We start from the raw sequence: 6,762 nt of genomic DNA, 5'->3' as shown, positions 1-6,762 counted from the left end.
CCACCACCACCACTGGGCACAGATGCCACAGCTCACACTCTGGGAAGGCATCAGAGCCAGTATCACCCTCGACTGTCCTTCTAAGCCAGAAAATGGATTTCCCACGGCATCTGCATCATCACATTCCTCTCCTCCAAACACTTCAGTGACACAAACCTGAATAACCCCCAGGACACAGGAAAATCCTAACCACAAGACCCCCAAAAATGCCCCAAATACAGGAAAGGTGTTCAAAGACAGTACAATACAATGACATAACATTTGAATTGGTTGAAATCTCCATATACAGGTTTCCCTCACTATCCAAAAGCAGAGCGTTCTTATGAAAACTTTCCTAAGTTCAAATGGTCTTGGTGGTGTCACTCTCACTGCTGTCAATGTGTGCTGCCTCTCTATAGGACTTGCTGCAAAACCAACAGCACACGATTTTCGCTTTGTGCCTTTTTTTCATAAAAACCAAAATCCTCTTTGGATTTCTTTTGATCAGCAAAAACTAATGTAGGTCTTTTGTAAAAGTGAAGTGGCATAACACCATCTTAAAAAAGCAAGGCATACCTGTATTTTTGTTGCTTTAACTTGTAATGATATCATTATGTTAATTATTGGCCGGACAAGATTGACACATTGACCATTCTATATAAATTAGCTGGCTGAAAGCAATTATTATCAATTCTCAATGTAATGAATAATTCAATTTGTCTTTTCCTGTTCCTTTATGTGAGATGTAAGAGATAACTTCTAGATTTTCCATGACCCCTCTCCACCCTCTGGCATCCTAAAAAAATTGTTTTACAAGTGTTTTCCAATTTAAATGATATAAGTTCTAAAAATGATGCAACCTATTCATAAGGATGAAAATCCATAAAACTGTGGGCTGCATGAGGAGTCAGAATAGTGACACACTTATTTACTGCCATGACTAATAATCACTGCAACATCATGTTTTTATCTCTCCACGTTAGTTAAAAATATAGTACAGAAGATCAGTTGCCTCAGACACCAATCAACAGCCCACAGACTTCCGATCAAAGTCTGTGGCTACAAATCAATCGCGACATATGGTATCTGTGCTTCTATTAAAACCCAGAGCAGCAACTGAAGACATAGTAAAGCAAATGCTAATCTGCAGTCTAACAATGCAATGTATAGGTTGTGGCTATCTGATGCCCATTTTAAGTGACAAGCACAACATGTGTGAAAACCCTTAGGATGTGATAAAAAATAGCCTACTAGTCTCAGAATATGTCCCAAGAAATCTTTCCTCTTTTTTTTTTTATTAAAATGGTATAATTACCACTAACTCTTTGGCAAGTAATCCTGACTCATCTCCCTGAAGCAAACTTCAAATTCAATCCCTCCCCAATTTCAACCCTTGATTGGTTTTCATTGTATACTGTTCCAAGTCCAGCTCTCACCCAGGCATTCAAAGCTGTCTAATAAATGTCACTGGAGACAGAGGAAGACTCATATGAGAGGATCCATCAGGCCAAGTCCAGCGCACTTCTAAGATTAAGAAGAAGCAGGGGTGCCTGGGTGGCTCAGTCATTAAGTGTCTGCCTTCGGCTCGGGTCATGGTCCCAGGGTCCTGGGATTGAATCCCGCATTGGGCTCCCTGCTCAGCGGGAAGCCTGCTTCTTCCTCTCCCACTCCCCCTGCTTGTGTTCCCTCTTTCGCTGTGTCTCTCTCTGTCAAATAAATAAAATCTTAAAAAAAAAAAAAGATTAAGAGGAAGCAGTAGGACCAAGACAAATGTAGGTGGGATCAGTCAGTCAGAAAGAATGAGGAGAGATTACTTTGAGAAGGAAAGATGGCAGAGGAGTAGGGGACCCTATTTCAACTGGTCCCTGGAATTGAGCTGGATATCTACCAGACCACTCTGAGCACCCACAAAATCAGCCTGAGATGTAACAAGATCTGGATCTCTACAAACAGAATATCGCAGGCAGTTGGTTTTGAGGCAGGAAGCGGGGAGCCCTGATTCCGTGGGCAGATGTCGGAGGATAAACAGCAGCGGGAGGGAGCCTGGCCATGGGGATCCTACACCACCGGTGAGCGACAGCCTCGCGTGCTGGGGACAGGGCACAGACTCGCAGACAGGTAGTGGCGGGGAAAGGACTTTAGGGCAGCCCCCGGGGTGGAGACCTGGAGTGTCGGGGTTGCACGTGTGATCTGGGGGTGGCTGGCAGTTTTAGAAGCACAAAGGGCAGAGACATGCCCCAACCTGGAGGCAAGGACTGGGGGCACTGCAGAGGGGTGCACAACCCAGGATGCTGCAGTTTATCGCAGCACAGACAGAAACGGAGACAGTGTGGCCTGGAGAGCTCACTGAAGAACGGACTGTGATCTCTCTGATCTGAGGCAGAGGGTTGGAAATGGTCTCTTCTGCTCTGACTCGTGGAAGAGACATGGAAAGCCGCCAGGGAAAGCCGCCAGAGAACAAAAGCCCCAAAAACTGATTCCCCTGAGCCCATCCCCTGCCCCAGGGGGGCAGGGCAACTCCGCCCAAACAGGGTTGCCTGAGTAACAGTGCAGCAGGCCCCTCCCCCCAGAAGACAGGCTAGGAAAACAAGAGGCCAGCAACCCTAAGGTCCCAAGAAAACAGGTGCATCTTGCTTGGGTTCTGGTCAATAATTTGGACTCTATACATTCCTTCAAACACCCCTCAACAGAATGACTAGGAGGAGGAACCCCCAAAATAGAAAAGACTCAGAGATTATGACTTATGCTGCAGATTTACAAATGGATGCAGATATAACCAAGATGTCGGAGATGGAATTCAGGCTAGCAATTGTGAAGACAATGGCTAGAATGGAGAAATCAATTAATGGCAACATAGAGTCTCTAAGGGCAGAAATGAAAGCTGAATTGGCAGAACTTAAAAATGTTATCAATGAGATCCAATCCAATCTAGATAATCTAACAGCTAGGGTAACTGAGGCAGAAGAACGAATAAGCGACCTGGAAGACAATATAATAGATAAAATGGGAAAAGAGGAGGCCAGGGAAAAACAACTCAGAATCCATGAAAATAGAATCAGAGAAATAAGTGACACCATGAAGCATTCCAATGTCAGAATAATTGGAATCCCGGAGGGAGTGGAGAGAGAGAGAGGACTAGAAAATGTATTTGAGCAAATCGTAGCTGAGAACTTCCCTAATCTGGGGAATGAAACAAACATTCGCATCCTAGAGGCAGAGAAGACCCCTCCCAAGATCAAGGAAAACAGGCCAACATCCCAGCATGTAATAGTAAAACTTGCAAATCTTAGAACCAAGGAAACCATCTTAAGGGCAGTTAGGGGGAAGAGATTCCTTACGTACAGAGGGAGGAACATCAGAATAACGTCAGACCTATCCACAGAGACCTGGCAAGCCAGAAAGGCCTGGCAAGACATATTCAGGGTACTAAACAAGAAGAACATGCAGCCAAGAATACTTTATCCAGCAAGGCTGTCATTTAGAATGGATGGAGAGATGCAGAGCTTCCACGACCCGCAGAAACTGAAAGAATATGTGACCGCTAAGCCGGCCCTGCAAGAAATATTAAGGGGGGTTCTATAAAAGGAGAAAGACCCCAGGAGTGATATACAACAGAAATTTACAGGGACAATCTATAAAAACAACATCTTCACAGGCAACATGATGACAATTAATTCATATCTTTCAATAATCACTCTCAATGTGAATGGCCTAAATGCTCACATAAAACGGCACAGGGTTGCAGATTGGATAAAAAGACAGGACCCATCCATATGCTGTCTACAAGAGACTCATTTTGAATCTAAAGATACAACCAGACTGAAAGTGAAGGGATGGAGATCCATCTTCCATGCCAGCGGACCTCAAAAGAAAGCTGGGGTAGCAATTCTTATATCAGACAAATTAGATTTTAAACTAAAGTCTGTAATTAGAGACACAGAAGGACACTATATCATTCTTAAAGGGTCTATCCAACAAGAAGATCTAACAATTGTAAATATCTATGCCCCCAATATGGGAGCAGCCATCTACATAAGCCAACTGTTAACCAAAATAAAGAGTCATATTGATAACAGTATGTCAAATGTAGGAGACCTCAATACTCCACTCTCAGCAATGGACAGATCATCCAAGCAGAAAATCAACAAGGAAACAAGAGCTTTGAATGGTACACTGGACCAGATGGACCTCATAGATATATACAGAACATTCCACCTTAAAACAACAGATTACTCATTCTTCTCGAGCACACATGGAACTTTCTCCAGAATAGACCACATACTGGGTCACAAATCAGGTCTCAACTGATACCAGAAGATTGAGATGATTCCCTGCATATTCTCAGACCACAGTGCTTTAAAACTGGAACTCAATCACAAGAAAAAAATTGGCAGAAATTCAAACACTTGGAAGCTAAAGACCACTCTGCTCAAGAATGTTTGGGTCAACCAGGAAATCAAAGAAGAACTTAAACAATTCATGGAAATCAATGAGAATGAAAACACATCGGTCCAAAACCTATGGGATACTGCAGAGGCAGTCCTAAGGGGGAAATACATAGCCATCCAAGTCTCACTCAAAAAAATAGAAAAATCCCGAATTCACCAACTAACTCAACACCTTAAGGAACTAGAGAAAAAGCAACAAATGATGCCTAAGCCGTGCATTAGAAGAGAAATAATTAAAATTAGAGCAGAAATCAATGAATTAGAAACCAGAAACAGTAAATCAGATCAACGAAACTAGAAGTTGGTTCTTTGAAAGAATTAATAAGATTGATAAGCCACTGGTCAGACTTATCCAAAAGAAAAGAGAAAGGACCCAAATTAATAAAATTATGAATGAAAGGGGAGAGATCACGACTAACACCAAGGAAATAGAAACAATTATTAGAAATTATTATCAACAACTATATGCCAATAAACTGAGCAATCAGGATGAAATGGAGGCCTTCCTGGAAACCTATAAGCTGCCAAGACTGAAACAGGAAGAAATTGACAACCTGAATAGGCCAATAACCAGTAACGAGATTGAAGCAGTGATCAAAAACCTCCCAAAAAACAAGAGTCCAGAGCCTGATGGATTCCCTGGGGAATTCTACCAAACACTCAAAGAAGAAATAATACCTATTCTACTGAAGCTGTTTCAAAAAATAGAAACAGAAGGAAAACTTCCAAACTCATTCTATGAGGCCAGCATTACCTTAATCCCCAAACCAGGCAAAGATCCCATCAAAAAGGAGAATTTCAGATCGATATCCCTGATGAATATGGATTCCAAAATCCTCAACCAAATCCTAGCTAATAGGATCCAACAATACGTTAAAAGGATCATCCACCACGACCAAGTGGGATTTATCCCCGGGATGCAAGGGTGGTTCAACATTCGCAAATCAATCAGTGTGATAGATCACATTAATAAGAGGAGGGAGAAGAACCATATGGTCCTCTCAATTGATGCAGAAAAAGCATTTGACAAAATACAACATCCTTTCCTGATTAAAACTCTTCAGAGTATAGGGATAGAGGGAACATTCCTCAAGTTCATAAAACCCATCTATGAAAAACCCACAGCGAATATCATCCTCAATGGGGAAAAGCTGAGAGCCTTTCCCTTAAGATCAGGAACACGTCAAGGATGCCCACTCTCGCCACTATTGTTCAACATAGTACTAGAAGTCCTAGCAACAGCAATCAGACAACAAAAAGAAATAAAAGGCATTCAAATTGGCAAAGAAGAAGTCAAACTCTCTCTTTTCACAGACGACATGATACTCTCTGTGGAAAACCCAAAAGACTCCACTCCCAAATTACTAGAACTCATACAGCAATTCAGTAATGTGGCAGGATACAAAATCAATACACAGAAATCAGTTGCTTTCTTATACACTAACAACGCAAATGTAGAAAGAGAAATTAGAGAAACCATTCCATTTACAATAGCACCCAAAACCATAAGATACCTCGGAATAAACCTAGCCAAAGAGGTAAAGGATCCATACTCTAGGAACTACAGAACACTCATGAAAGAAATTGAAGAAGACACAAAAAGATGGAAAAAGATTCCATGCTCATGGATCAGAAGAATAAACATTGTTAAAATGTCTATGCTACCCAGAGCAATCTATATCTTCAATGCCATCCTGATCAAAATTCCAATGACATTTTTCAAAGTGCTGGAACAAACAATCCTAAAATTTGTATGGAATCAGAAAAGACCCCAAATCGCCAAGGAAATGTTGAAAAAGAAAAAAAAGTGGGGGGCATCACGTTGCCCCATTTTAAGCTATATTACAAAGCTGTGATCACCAAAACAGCATGGTACTGGCACAAAAACAGACATATAGACCAATGGAACAGAATAGAGAACCCAGATATGGACCCTCAATTCTATGGTCAAATAATCTTTGACAAAGCAGGAAAAAACATGCAATGGAAAAAAGTCTCTTCAATAAATGGTGCTGGGAAAGTTGGACAGCCACATGCAGAAGAATGAAACTCGACCATTCTCTAACACCATTCACAAAGATAAACTCAAAGTGGATGAAACACCTCAATGTGAGACAGGAATCCATCAAAATCCTAGAGGAGAACATAGGCAGTAACCTCTGTGACATCACCCACAGCAACTTCTTTCAAGACACATCTCCAAAAGCTAGTGAAACAAAAGCAAAAATGAACTTTTGGGACTTCATCAAGATAAAAAGCTTCTGCACAGCAAAGGAAACAGTCAACAAAACAAAGAGTCAACCCACAGAATGGGAGAAGATATTTGCAAATGACA

The sequence above is a fragment of the Eumetopias jubatus genome, unplaced genomic scaffold (genome assembly GCF_037043125.1).
Source record: "Eumetopias jubatus isolate StellerSeaLion01/CBP00866 unplaced genomic scaffold, mEumJub1_p1.0 scaffold_5, whole genome shotgun sequence".
Lineage (NCBI taxonomy): Eukaryota > Metazoa > Chordata > Mammalia > Carnivora > Otariidae > Eumetopias > Eumetopias jubatus.
The sequence above is the reverse complement of the archived record's forward strand: the minus strand, read 5'-3'. Positions refer to the sequence as shown.